Genomic DNA, 14,000 nt, shown 5'->3' with positions numbered 1-14,000 from the left:
ATTCCTTGAGACATTTGTCACTAGCGCAGCTCAGGAAGCATTTTCACATTTATTGTTTTTCTCCCCAGTAGATTCCCTACCAAACCATTAGCAAGGCATTCTAATGTCTTTTGAAGATGATTCCATGAGAACTTTCTGTCTAGCACAGATCAGGAAGTTAATTCGCGTTTTACATATATCCCACCAGGAACTAATCTCAAACTCCTAACAGAGCATCCTAGTGGCCTTTGAAGCACCACTCCATGAGAAATTTGTCCTAGCACTGATCAGGGATGTTTCTCTCATTTTTCGTCTTTCTCACAAACAGCTCTCTGCCCAATGTCCCGTACTACATCCTAATGGCTTTTACAGCGTGAGGCCATGAGAAATTTCTCACCTTCACAGATGAGGACTATAATTCGCATTTTCAATATTTAGCGGGAACCTATCTCTTTCAAAGCAATAGCAGGGCATCCTAATTGCTTTTAAAAGACGATTCCTCGAGAAATTTTTACCGAGTTCAGATCAGCAATGGAGGTCTCATTTTCCCTATTTGGACAAACCCATTTCTTCAAAACCACAAGCAGACAATACTAATGTCTTTTGAAGCATGATTCCTCGTGAAATTTGTCACTAGCACAGTTCAGGAATTTATTTTTCATTCTTTCTCTTTCTCACGAACAGATCCCTGCCAAGTGTCTTCTAGGCGATCCTAATGGCTTTGAAGGCATGATTCCAAGAGAAATTCATCAATATCACAACTCTGGAAAAATTTCTCATTTTTCGTCTTTCTCACCAACCAATCTCAACCAAATCTCTAGCATTCCATCCTAGTGGCTTTTAAACGAAGATTCCTTGAGAAAGCGGTCACTAGCACAGTTCAGCAATGTAGTTCTCATTTTCACTAGTCGCACAAACCCATCTGTTCCAAAGGACAAGTAGACAATACTAGTGTCTTTTGAAGCATGAGGCCTTCTGAAATTTGTCCCTAGCACAGATCAGGGATGAATCGGTCATGTTTCGTTTTCTCACGGACCGATCTCTACCATCTGACCAGTAGTGCAGCATTAAACAAAGATTCCTTGAGAAATTGGTCACTAGCGCAGCTCGGGCAGCATTTTCGTATTTTTTCAATTTCTCACTCCCTGATCGCTATCAAACAATTAGAAGAGCATCCTAATGTCTTTTGAAGCATGATTCCTTGTGAAATTCGCCACTAGCACAGTTCAGGAATTTATTTTTCATTCTTTCTCTTTCTCATGAACAGATCTCTGCATAATGTCAGCTAGGCGATCCTAATGGCTTTGAAGGAATGATTCCAGGAGAAATTCATCAATATCTCAACTCTGGAAAAAATTCTCAATTTTCGTCTTTCTCACCAACCAATCTCAACCAAATCTCTAGCATTCCATCCTAGTGGCTTTTAAACGAAGATTCAGTGAGAAATTGGTCACTAGCACAATTCAGCAATGTAGTTCTCATTGTAATGTTTCTCACAAACCCCTCTCTTCGAAACCACAAGCAGACAATACCAATGTCTTTTCAAGCGTGATGCCTTCTGAAATTTGTCCCTAGCACAGATCAGGACTGAATCGCTCATGTTTCCTTTTCTCACGGACCGAGCTCTACCAACTGACCAGTAGTGAATCCTAGTGGCGTTTCAACAAAGATTCCTTGAGAAATTTGTCACTAGCGCAGCTCAGGAAGCATTTTCACATTTATTGTTTTTCTCCCCAGTAGATTCCCTACCAAACCATTAGCAAGGCATTCTAATGTCTTTTGAAGATGATTCCATGAGAACTTTCTGTCTAGCACAGATCAGGAAGTTAATTCGCGTTTTACATATATCCCACCAGGAACTAATCTCAAACTGCTAGCAGAGCATCCTAGTGGCCTTTGAAGCACCACTCCATGAGAAATTTGTCCTCGCACTGATCAGGGATGTTTCTCTCATTTTTCGTCTTTCTCACCAACCGATCTCTACCAACCTTTTAGCATTATATTTTAATCGTTTTCAGACAAGGATTCCTTGAAATATTGTCACTAGCACAGTTCAGGAATTTACTTTTCATTTTTCGTCTTTCTCACAAACAGCTCTCTGCCCAATGTCCCGTACTACATCCTAATGGCTTTTACAGCGTGAGGCCATGAGAAATTTCTCACCTTCACAGATGAGGACTATAATTCGCATTTTCAATATTTAGCGGGAACCTATCTCTTTCAAAGTAATAGCAGGGCATCCTAATTGCTTTTAAAAGACGATTCCTCGAGAAATTTTTACCGAGTTCAGATCAGCAATGGAGGTCTCATTTTCCCTATTTGGACAAACCCATTTCTTCAAAACCACAAGCAGACAATACTAATGTCTTTTGAAGCATGATTCCTCGTGAAATTTGTCACTAGCACACTTCAGGAATTTATTTTTCATTCTTTCTCTTTCTCACGAACAGATCCCTGCCAAGTGTCTTCTAGGCGATCCTAATGGCTTTGAAGGCATGATTCCAAGAGAAATTCATCAATATCACAACTCTGGAAAAATTTCTCATTTTTCGTCTTTCTCACCAACCAATCTCAACCAAATCTCTAGCATTCCATCCTAGTGGCTTTTAAACGAAGATTCCTTGAGAAAGCGGTCACTAGCACAGTTCAGCAATGTAGTTCTCATTTTCACTAGTCGCACAAACCCATCTGTTCCAAACGACAAGTAGACAATACTAGTGTCTTTTGAAGCATGAGGCCTTCTGAAATTTGTCCCTAGCACAGATCAGGGATGAATCGGTCATGTTTCGTTTTCTCACGGACCGATCTCTACCATCTGACCAGTAGTGCAGCATTAAACAAAGATTCCTTGAGAAATTGGTCACTAGCGCAGCTCGGGCAGCATTTTCGTATTTTTTCAATTTCTCACTCCCTGATCGCTATCAAACAATTAGAAGAGCATCCTAATGTCTTTTGAAGCATGATTCCTTGTGAAATTCGTCACTAGCACAGTTCAGGAATTTATTTTTCATTCTTTCTCTTTCTCATGAACAGATCTCTGCATAATGTCAGCTAGGCGATCCTAATGGCTTTGAAGGAATGATTCCAGGAGAAATTCATCAATATCTCAACTCTGGAAAAAATTCTCAATTTTCGTCTTTCTCACCAACCAATCTCAACCAAATCTCTAGCATTCCATCCTAGTGGCTTTTAAACGAAGATTCAGTGAGAAATTGGTCACTAGCACAATTCAGCAATGTAGTTCTCATTGTAATGTTTCTCACAAACCCCTCTCTTCGAAACCACAAGCAGACAATACCAATGTCTTTTCAAGCGTGATGCCTTCTGAAATTTGTCCCTAGCACAGATCAGGACTGAATCGCTCATGTTTCCTTTTCTCACGGACCGAGCTCTACCAACTGACCAGTAGTGAATCCTAGTGGCGTTTCAACAAAGATTCCTTGAGACATTTGTCACTAGCGCAGCTCAGGAAGCATTTTCACATTTATTGTTTTTCTCCCCAGTAGATTCCCTACCAAACCATTAGCAAGGCATTCTAATGTCTTTTGAAGATGATTCCATGAGAACTTTCTGTCTAGCACAGATCAGGAAGTTAATTCGCGTTTTACATATATCCCACCAGGAACTAATCTCAAACTCCTAACAGAGCATCCTAGTGGCCTTTGAAGCACCACTCCATGAGAAATTTGTCCTAGCACTGATCAGGGATGTTTCTCTCATTTTTCGTCTTTCTCACAAACAGCTCTCTGCCCAATGTCCCGTACTACATCCTAATGGCTTTTACAGCGTGAGGCCATGAGAAATTTCTCACCTTCACAGATGAGGACTATAATTCGCATTTTCAATATTTAGCGGGAACCTATCTCTTTCAAAGCAATAGCAGGGCATCCTAATTGCTTTTAAAAGACGATTCCTCGAGAAATTTTTACCGAGTTCAGATCAGCAATGGAGGTCTCATTTTCCCTATTTGGACAAACCCATTTCTTCAAAACCACAAGCAGACAATACTAATGTCTTTTGAAGCATGATTCCTCGTGAAATTTGTCACTAGCACAGTTCAGGAATTTATTTTTCATTCTTTCTCTTTCTCACGAACAGATCCCTGCCAAGTGTCTTCTAGGCGATCCTAATGGCTTTGAAGGCATGATTCCAAGAGAAATTCATCAATATCACAACTCTGGAAAAATTTCTCATTTTTCGTCTTTCTCACCAACCAATCTCAACCAAATCTCTAGCATTCCATCCTAGTGGCTTTTAAACGAAGATTCCTTGAGAAAGCGGTCACTAGCACAGTTCAGCAATGTAGTTCTCATTTTCACTAGTCGCACAAACCCATCTGTTCCAAACGACAAGTAGACAATACTAGTGTCTTTTGAAGCATGAGGCCTTCTGAAATTTGTCCCTAGCACAGATCAGGGATGAATCGGTCATGTTTCGTTTTCTCACGGACCGATCTCTACCATCTGACCAGTAGTGCAGCATTAAACAAAGATTCCTTGAGAAATTGGTCACTAGCGCAGCTCGGGCAGCATTTTCGTATTTTTTCAATTTCTCACTCCCTGATCGCTATCAAACAATTAGAAGAGCATCCTAATGTCTTTTGAAGCATGATTCCTTGTGAAATTCGTCACTAGCACAGTTCAGGAATTTATTTTTCATTCTTTCTCTTTCTCATGAACAGATCTCTGCATAATGTCAGCTAGGCGATCCTAATGGCTTTGAAGGAATGATTCCAGGAGAAATTCATCAATATCTCAACTCAGGAAAAAATTCTCAATTTTCGTCTTTCTCACCAACCAATCTCAACCAAATCTCTAGCATTCCATCCTAGTGGCTTTTAAACGAAGATTCAGTGAGAAATTGGTCACTAGCACAATTCAGCAATGTAGTTCTCATTGTAATGTTTCTCACAAACCCCTCTCTTCGAAACCACAAGCAGACAATACCAATGTCTTTTCAAGCGTGATGCCTTCTGAAATTTGTCCCTAGCACAGATCAGGACTGAATCGCTCATGTTTCCTTTTCTCACGGACCGAGCTCTACCAACTGACCAGTAGTGAATCCTAGTGGCGTTTCAACAAAGATTCCTTGAGACATTTGTCACTAGCGCAGCTCAGGAAGCATTTTCACATTTATTGTTTTTCTCCCCAGTAGATTCCCTACCAAACCATTAGCAAGGCATTCTAATGTCTTTTGAAGATGATTCCATGAGAACTTTCTGTCTAGCACAGATCAGGAAGTTAATTCGCGTTTTACATATATCCCACCAGGAACTAATCTCAAACTCCTAACAGAGCATCCTAGTGGCCTTTGAAGCACCACTCCATGAGAAATTTGTCCTAGCACTGATCAGGGATGTTTCTCTCATTTTTCGTCTTTCTCACAAACAGCTCTCTGCCCAATGTCCCGTACTACATCCTAATGGCTTTTACAGCGTGAGGCCATGAGAAATTTCTCACCTTCACAGATGAGGACTATAATTCGCATTTTCAATATTTAGCGGGAACCTATCTCTTTCAAAGCAATAGCAGGGCATCCTAATTGCTTTTAAAAGACGATTCCTCGAGAAATTTTTACCGAGTTCAGATCAGCAATGGAGGTCTCATTTTCCCTATTTGGACAAACCCATTTCTTCAAAACCACAAGCAGACAATACTAATGTCTTTTGAAGCATGATTCCTCGTGAAATTTGTCACTAGCACAGTTCAGGAATTTATTTTTCATTCTTTCTCTTTCTCACGAACAGATCCCTGCCAAGTGTCTTCTAGGCGATCCTAATGGCTTTGAAGGCATGATTCCAAGAGAAATTCATCAATATCACAACTCTGGAAAAATTTCTCATTTTTCGTCTTTCTCACCAACCAATCTCAACCAAATCTCTAGCATTCCATCCTAGTGGCTTTTAAAGGAAGATTCCTTGAGAAAGCGGTCACTAGCACAGTTCAGCAATGTAGTTCTCATTTTCACTAGTCGCACAAACCCATCTGTTCCAAAGGACAAGTAGACAATACTAGTGTCTTTTGAAGCATGAGGCCTTCTGAAATTTGTCCCTAGCACAGATCAGGGATGAATCGGTCATGTTTCGTTTTCTCACGGACCGATCTCTACCATCTGACCAGTAGTGCAGCATTAAACAAAGATTCCTTGAGAAATTGGTCACTAGCGCAGCTCGGGCAGCATTTTCGTATTTTTTCAATTTCTCACTCCCTGATCGCTATCAAACAATTAGAAGAGCATCCTAATGTCTTTTGAAGCATGATTCCTTGTGAAATTCGTCACTAGCACAGTTCAGGAATTTATTTTTCATTCTTTCCCTTTCTCACGAACAGATCCCTGCCAAGTGTCTTCTAGGCGATCCTAACGGCTTTGAAGGCATAATTCCAAGAGAAATTCATCAATATCACAACTCAGGAAACATTTCTCATTTTTCGTCTTTCTCACCAACCAATCTCAACCAAATCTCTAGCATTCCATCCTAGTGGCTTTTAAAGAAGATTCCTTGAGAAATCGGTCACTAGCACAGTTCAGCAATGTATTTCTCATTTTCACTATTCGCACAAACCCATCTGTTCCAAACGACAAGTAGACAATACTAGAGTCTTTTGAAGCATGATGCCTTCTGAAATTTGTCCCTAGCACAGATCAGGGATGAATCGGTCATGTTTCCTTTTCTCACGGACCGATCTCTACCAACTGACCAGTAGTGCACCATTAAACAAAGATTCCTTGAGAAATTGGTCACTAGCGCAGCTCGGGAAGCATTTTCATATTTTTTCTATTTCTCACTCCCTGATCGCTATCAAACAATTAGAAGAGCATCCTAATGTCTTTTGAAGCATGATTCCTTGTGAAATTTGTCACTAGCACAGTTCAGGAATTTATTTTTCATTCTTTCTCTTTCTCATGAACAGATCTCTGCATAATGTCAGCTAGGCGATCCTAATGGCTTTGAAGGAATGATTCCAGGAGAAATTCATCAATATCTCAACTCTGGAAAAAATTCTCAATTTTCGTCTTTCTCACCAACCAATCTCAACCAAATCTCTAGCATTCCATCCTAGTGGCTTTTAAACAAAGATTCAGTGAGAAATTGGTCACTAGCACAATTCAGCAATGTAGTTCTCATTGTAATGTTTCTCACAAACCCCTCTCTTCGAAACCACAAGCAGACAATACCAATGTCTTTTCAAGCGTGATGCCTTCTGAAATTTGTCCCTAGCACAGATCAGGACTGAATCGCTCATGTTTCCTTTTCTCACGGACCGAGCTCTACCAACTGACCAGTAGTGAATCCTAGTGGCGTTTCAACAAAGATTCCTTGAGAAATTTGTCACTAGCGCAGCTCAGGAAGCATTTTCACATTTATTGTTTTTCTCCCCAGTAGATTCCCTACCAAACCATTAGCAAGGCATTCTAATGTCTTTTGAAGATGATTCCATGAGAACTTTCTGTCTAGCACAGATCAGGAAGTTAATTCGCGTTTTACATATATCCCACCAGGAACTAATCTCAAACTGCTAGCAGAGCATCCTAGTGGCCTTTGAAGCACCACTCCATGAGAAATTTGTCCTCGCACTGATCAGGGATGTTTCTCTCATTTTTCGTCTTTCTCACCAACCGATCTCTACCAACCTTTTAGCATTATATTTTAATCGTTTTCAGACAAGGATTCCTTGAAATATTGTCACTAGCACAGTTCAGGAATTTACTTTTCATTTTTCGTCTTTCTCACAAACAGCTCTCTGCCCAATGTCCCGTACTACATCCTAATGGCTTTTACAGCGTGAGGCCATGAGAAATTTCTCACCTTCACAGATGAGGACTATAATTCGCATTTTCAATATTTAGCGGGAACCTATCTCTTTCAAAGTAATAGCAGGGCATCCTAATTGCTTTTAAAAGACGATTCCTCGAGAAATTTTTACCGAGTTCAGATCAGCAATGGAGGTCTCATTTTCCCTATTTGGACAAACCCATTTCTTCAAAACCACAAGCAGACAATACTAATGTCTTTTGAAGCATGATTCCTCGTGAAATTTGTCACTAGCACACTTCAGGAATTTATTTTTCATTCTTTCTCTTTCTCACGAACAGATCCCTGCCAAGTGTCTTCTAGGTGATCCTAATGGCTTTGAAGGCATGATTCCAAGAGAAATTCATCAATATCACAACTCTGGAAAAATTTCTCATTTTTCGTCTTTCTCACCAACCAATCTCAACCAAATCTCTAGCATTCCATCCTAGTGGCTTTTAAACGAAGATTCCTTGAGAAAGCGGTCACTAGCACAGTTCAGCAATGTAGTTCTCATTTTCACTAGTCGCACAAACCCATCTGTTCCAAACGACAAGTAGACAATACTAGTGTCTTTTGAAGCATGAGGCCTTCTGAAATTTGTCCCTAGCACAGATCAGGGATGAATCGGTCATGTTTCGTTTTCTCACGGACCGATCTCTACCATCTGACCAGTAGTGCAGCATTAAACAAAGATTCCTTGAGAAATTGGTCACTAGCGCAGCTCGGGCAGCATTTTCGTATTTTTTCAATTTCTCACTCCCTGATCGCTATCAAACAATTAGAAGAGCATCCTAATGTCTTTTGAAGCATGATTCCTTGTGAAATTCGTCACTAGCACAGTTCAGGAATTTATTTTTCATTCTTTCTCTTTCTCATGAACAGATCTCTGCATAATGTCAGCTAGGCGATCCTAATGGCTTTGAAGGAATGATTCCAGGAGAAATTCATCAATATCTCAACTCTGGAAAAAATTCTCAATTTTCGTCTTTCTCACCAACCAATCTCAACCAAATCTCTAGCATTCCATCCTAGTGGCTTTTAAACGAAGATTCAGTGAGAAATTGGTCACTAGCACAATTCAGCAATGTAGTTCTCATTGTAATGTTTCTCACAAACCCCTCTCTTCGAAACCACAAGCAGACAATACCAATGTCTTTTCAAGCGTGATGCCTTCTGAAATTTGTCCCTAGCACAGATCAGGACTGAATCGCTCATGTTTCCTTTTCTCACGGACCGAGCTCTACCAACTGACCAGTAGTGAATCCTAGTGGCGTTTCAACAAAGATTCCTTGAGACATTTGTCACTAGCGCAGCTCAGGAAGCATTTTCACATTTATTGTTTTTCTCCCCAGTAGATTCCCTACCAAACCATTAGCAAGGCATTCTAATGTCTTTTGAAGATGATTCCATGAGAACTTTCTGTCTAGCACAGATCAGGAAGTTAATTCGCGTTTTACATATATCCCACCAGGAACTAATCTCAAACTCCTAACAGAGCATCCTAGTGGCCTTTGAAGCACCACTCCATGAGAAATTTGTCCTAGCACTGATCAGGGATGTTTCTCTCATTTTTCGTCTTTCTCACAAACAGCTCTCTGCCCAATGTCCCGTACTACATCCTAATGGCTTTTACAGCGTGAGGCCATGAGAAATTTCTCACCTTCACAGATGAGGACTATAATTCGCATTTTCAATATTTAGCGGGAACCTATCTCTTTCAAAGCAATAGCAGGGCATCCTAATTGCTTTTAAAAGACGATTCCTCGAGAAATTTTTACCGAGTTCAGATCAGCAATGGAGGTCTCATTTTCCCTATTTGGACAAACCCATTTCTTCAAAACCACAAGCAGACAATACTAATGTCTTTTGAAGCATGATTCCTCGTGAAATTTGTCACTAGCACAGTTCAGGAATTTATTTTTCATTCTTTCTCTTTCTCACGAACAGATCCCTGCCAAGTGTCTTCTAGGCGATCCTAATGGCTTTGAAGGCATGATTCCAAGAGAAATTCATCAATATCACAACTCTGGAAAAATTTCTCATTTTTCGTCTTTCTCACCAACCAATCTCAACCAAATCTCTAGCATTCCATCCTAGTGGCTTTTAAACGAAGATTCCTTGAGAAAGCGGTCACTAGCACAGTTCAGCAATGTAGTTCTCATTTTCACTAGTCGCACAAACCCATCTGTTCCAAACGACAAGTAGACAATACTAGTGTCTTTTGAAGCATGAGGCCTTCTGAAATTTGTCCCTAGCACAGATCAGGGATGAATCGGTCATGTTTCGTTTTCTCACGGACCGATCTCAACCATCTGACCAGTAGTGCAGCATTAAACAAAGATTCCTTGAGAAATTGGTCACTAGCGCAGCTCGGGCAGCATTTTCGTATTTTTTCAATTTCTCACTCCCTGATCGCTATCAAACAATTAGAAGAGCATCCTAATGTCTTTTGAAGCATGATTCCTTGTGAAATTCGTCACTAGCACAGTTCAGGAATTTATTTTTCATTCTTTCCCTTTCTCACGAACAGATCCCGGCCAAGTGTCTTCTAGGCGATCCTAACGGCTTTGAAGGCATAATTCCAAGAGAAATTCATCAATATCACAACTCAGGAAACATTTCTCATTTTTCGTCTTTCTCACCAACCAATCTCAACCAAATCTCTAGCATTCCATCCTAGTGGCTTTTAAAGAAGATTCCTTGAGAAATCGGTCACTAGCACAGTTCAGCAATGTATTTCTCATTTTCACTATTCGCACAAACCCATCTGTTCCAAACGACAAGTAGACAATACTAGAGTCTTTTGAAGCATGATGCCTTCTGAAATTTGTCCCTAGCACAGATCAGGGATGAATCGGTCATGTTTCCTTTTCTCACGGACCGATCTCTACCAACTGACCAGTAGTGCACCATTAAACAAAGATTCCTTGAGAAATTGGTCACTAGCGCAGCTCGGGAAGCATTTTCATATTTTTTCTATTTCTCACTCCCTGATCGCTATCAAACAATTAGAAGAGCATCCTAATGTCTTTTGAAGCATGATTCCTTGTGAAATTTGTCACTAGCACAGTTCAGGAATTTATTTTTCATTCTTTCTCTTTCTCATGAACAGATCTCTGCATAATGTCAGCTAGGCGATCCTAATGGCTTTGAAGGAATGATTCCAGGAGAAATTCATCAATATCTCAACTCTGGAAAAAATTCTCAATTTTCGTCTTTCTCACCAACCAATCTCAACCAAATCTCTAGCATTCCATCCTAGTGGCTTTTAAACGAAGATTCAGTGAGAAATTGGTCACTAGCACAATTCAGCAATGTAGTTCTCATTGTAATGTTTCTCACAAACCCCTCTCTTCGAAACCACAAGCAGACAATACCAATGTCTTTTCAAGCGTGATGCCTTCTGAAATTTGTCCCTAGCACAGATCAGGACTGAATCGCTCATGTTTCCTTTTCTCACGGACCGAGCTCTACCAACTGACCAGTAGTGAATCCTAGTGGCGTTTCAACAAAGATTCCTTGAGACATTTGTCACTAGCGCAGCTCAGGAAGCATTTTCACATTTATTGTTTTTCTCCCCAGTAGATTCCCTACCAAACCATTAGCAAGGCATTCTAATGTCTTTTGAAGATGATTCCATGAGAACTTTCTGTCTAGCACAGATCAGGAAGTTAATTCGCGTTTTACATATATCCCACCAGGAACTAATCTCAAACTCCTAACAGAGCATCCTAGTGGCCTTTGAAGCACCACTCCATGAGAAATTTGTCCTAGCACTGATCAGGGATGTTTCTCTCATTTTTCGTCTTTCTCACAAACAGCTCTCTGCCCAATGTCCCGTACTACATCCTAATGGCTTTTACAGCGTGAGGCCATGAGAAATTTCTCACCTTCACAGATGAGGACTATAATTCGCATTTTCAATATTTAGCGGGAACCTATCTCTTTCAAAGCAATAGCAGGGCATCCTAATTGCTTTTAAAAGACGATTCCTCGAGAAATTTTTACCGAGTTCAGATCAGCAATGGAGGTCTCATTTTCCCTATTTGGACAAACCCATTTCTTCAAAACCACAAGCAGACAATACTAATGTCTTTTGAAGCATGATTCCTCGTGAAATTTGTCACTAGCACAGTTCAGGAATTTATTTTTCATTCTTTCTCTTTCTCACGAACAGATCCCTGCCAAGTGTCTTCTAGGCGATCCTAATGGCTTTGAAGGCATGATTCCAAGAGAAATTCATCAATATCACAACTCTGGAAAAATTTCTCATTTTTCGTCTTTCTCACCAACCAATCTCAACCAAATCTCTAGCATTCCATCCTAGTGGCTTTTAAACGAAGATTCCTTGAGAAAGCGGTCACTAGCACAGTTCAGCAATGTAGTTCTCATTTTCACTAGTCGCACAAACCCATCTGTTCCAAACGACAAGTAGACAATACTAGTGTCTTTTGAAGCATGAGGCCTTCTGAAATTTGTCCCTAGCACAGATCAGGGATGAATCGGTCATGTTTCGTTTTCTCACGGACCGATCTCTACCATCTGACCAGTAGTGCAGCATTAAACAAAGATTCCTTGAGAAATTGGTCACTAGCGCAGCTCGGGCAGCATTTTCGTATTTTTTCAATTTCTCACTCCCTGATCGCTATCAAACAATTAGAAGAGCATCCTAATGTCTTTTGAAGCATGATTCCTTGTGAAATTCGTCACTAGCACAGTTCAGGAATTTATTTTTCATTCTTTCTCTTTCTCATGAACAGATCTCTGCATAATGTCAGCTAGGCGATCCTAATGGCTTTGAAGGAATGATTCCAGGAGAAATTCATCAATATCTCAACTCTGGAAAAAATTCTCAATTTTCGTCTTTCTCACCAACCAATCTCAACCAAATCTCTAGCATTCCATCCTAGTGGCTTTTAAACGAAGATTCAGTGAGAAATTGGTCACTAGCACAATTCAGCAATGTAGTTCTCATTGTAATGTTTCTCACAAACCCCTCTCTTCGAAACCACAAGCAGACAATACCAATGTCTTTTCAAGCGTGATGCCTTCTGAAATTTGTCCCTAGCACAGATCAGGACTGAATCGCTCATGTTTCCTTTTCTCACGGACCGAGCTCTACCAACTGACCAGTAGTGAATCCTAGTGGCGTTTCAACAAAGATTCCTTGAGACATTTGTCACTAGCGCAGCTCAGGAAGCATTTTCACATTTATTGTTTTTCTCCCCAGTAGATTCCCTACCAAACCATTAGCAAGGCATTCTAATGTCTTTTGAAGATGATTCCATGAGAACTTTCTGTCTAGCACAGATCAGGAAGTTAATTCGCGTTTTACATATATCCCACCAGGAACTAATCTCAAACTCCTAACAGAGCATCCTAGTGGCCTTTGAAGCACCACTCCATGAGAAATTTGTCCTAGCACTGATCAGGGATGTTTCTCTCATTTTTCGTCTTTCTCACAAACAGCTCTCTGCCCAATGTCCCGTACTACATCCTAATGGCTTTTACAGCGTGAGGCCATGAGAAATTTCTCACCTTCACAGATGAGGACTATAATTCACATTTTCAATATTTAGCGGGAACCTATCTCTTTCAAAGCAATAGCAGGGCATCCTAATTGCTTTTAAAAGACGATTCCTCGAGAAATTTTTACCGAGTTCAGATCAGCAATGGAGGTCTCATTTTCCCTATTTGGACAAACCCATTTCTTCAAAACCACAAGCAGACAATACTAATGTCTTTTGAAGCATGATTCCTCGTGAAATTTGTCACTAGCACAGTTCAGGAATTTATTTTTCATTCTTTCTCTTTCTCACGAACAGATCCCTGCCAAGTGTCTTCTAGGCGATCCTAATGGCTTTGAAGGCATGATTCCAAGAGAAATTCATCAATATCACAACTCTGGAAAAATTTCTCATTTTTCGTCTTTCTCACCAACCAATCTCAACCAAATCTCTAGCATTCCATCCTAGTGGCTTTTAAACGAAGATTCCTTGAGAAAGCGGTCACTAGCACAGTTCAGCAATGTAGTTCTCATTTTCACTAGTCGCACAAACCCATCTGTTCCAAACGACAAGTAGACAATACTAGTGTCTTTTGAAGCATGAGGCCTTCTGAAATTTGTCCCTAGCACAGATCAGGGATGAATCGGTCATGTTTCGTTTTCTCACGGACCGATCTCTACCATCTGACCAGTAGTGCAGCATTAAACAAAGATTCCTTG

Source organism: Emys orbicularis, chromosome 22, assembly GCF_028017835.1.
Source record: "Emys orbicularis isolate rEmyOrb1 chromosome 22, rEmyOrb1.hap1, whole genome shotgun sequence".
Taxonomy (NCBI): domain Eukaryota; kingdom Metazoa; phylum Chordata; order Testudines; family Emydidae; genus Emys; species Emys orbicularis.
This window is presented reverse-complemented; position numbering follows the sequence as displayed.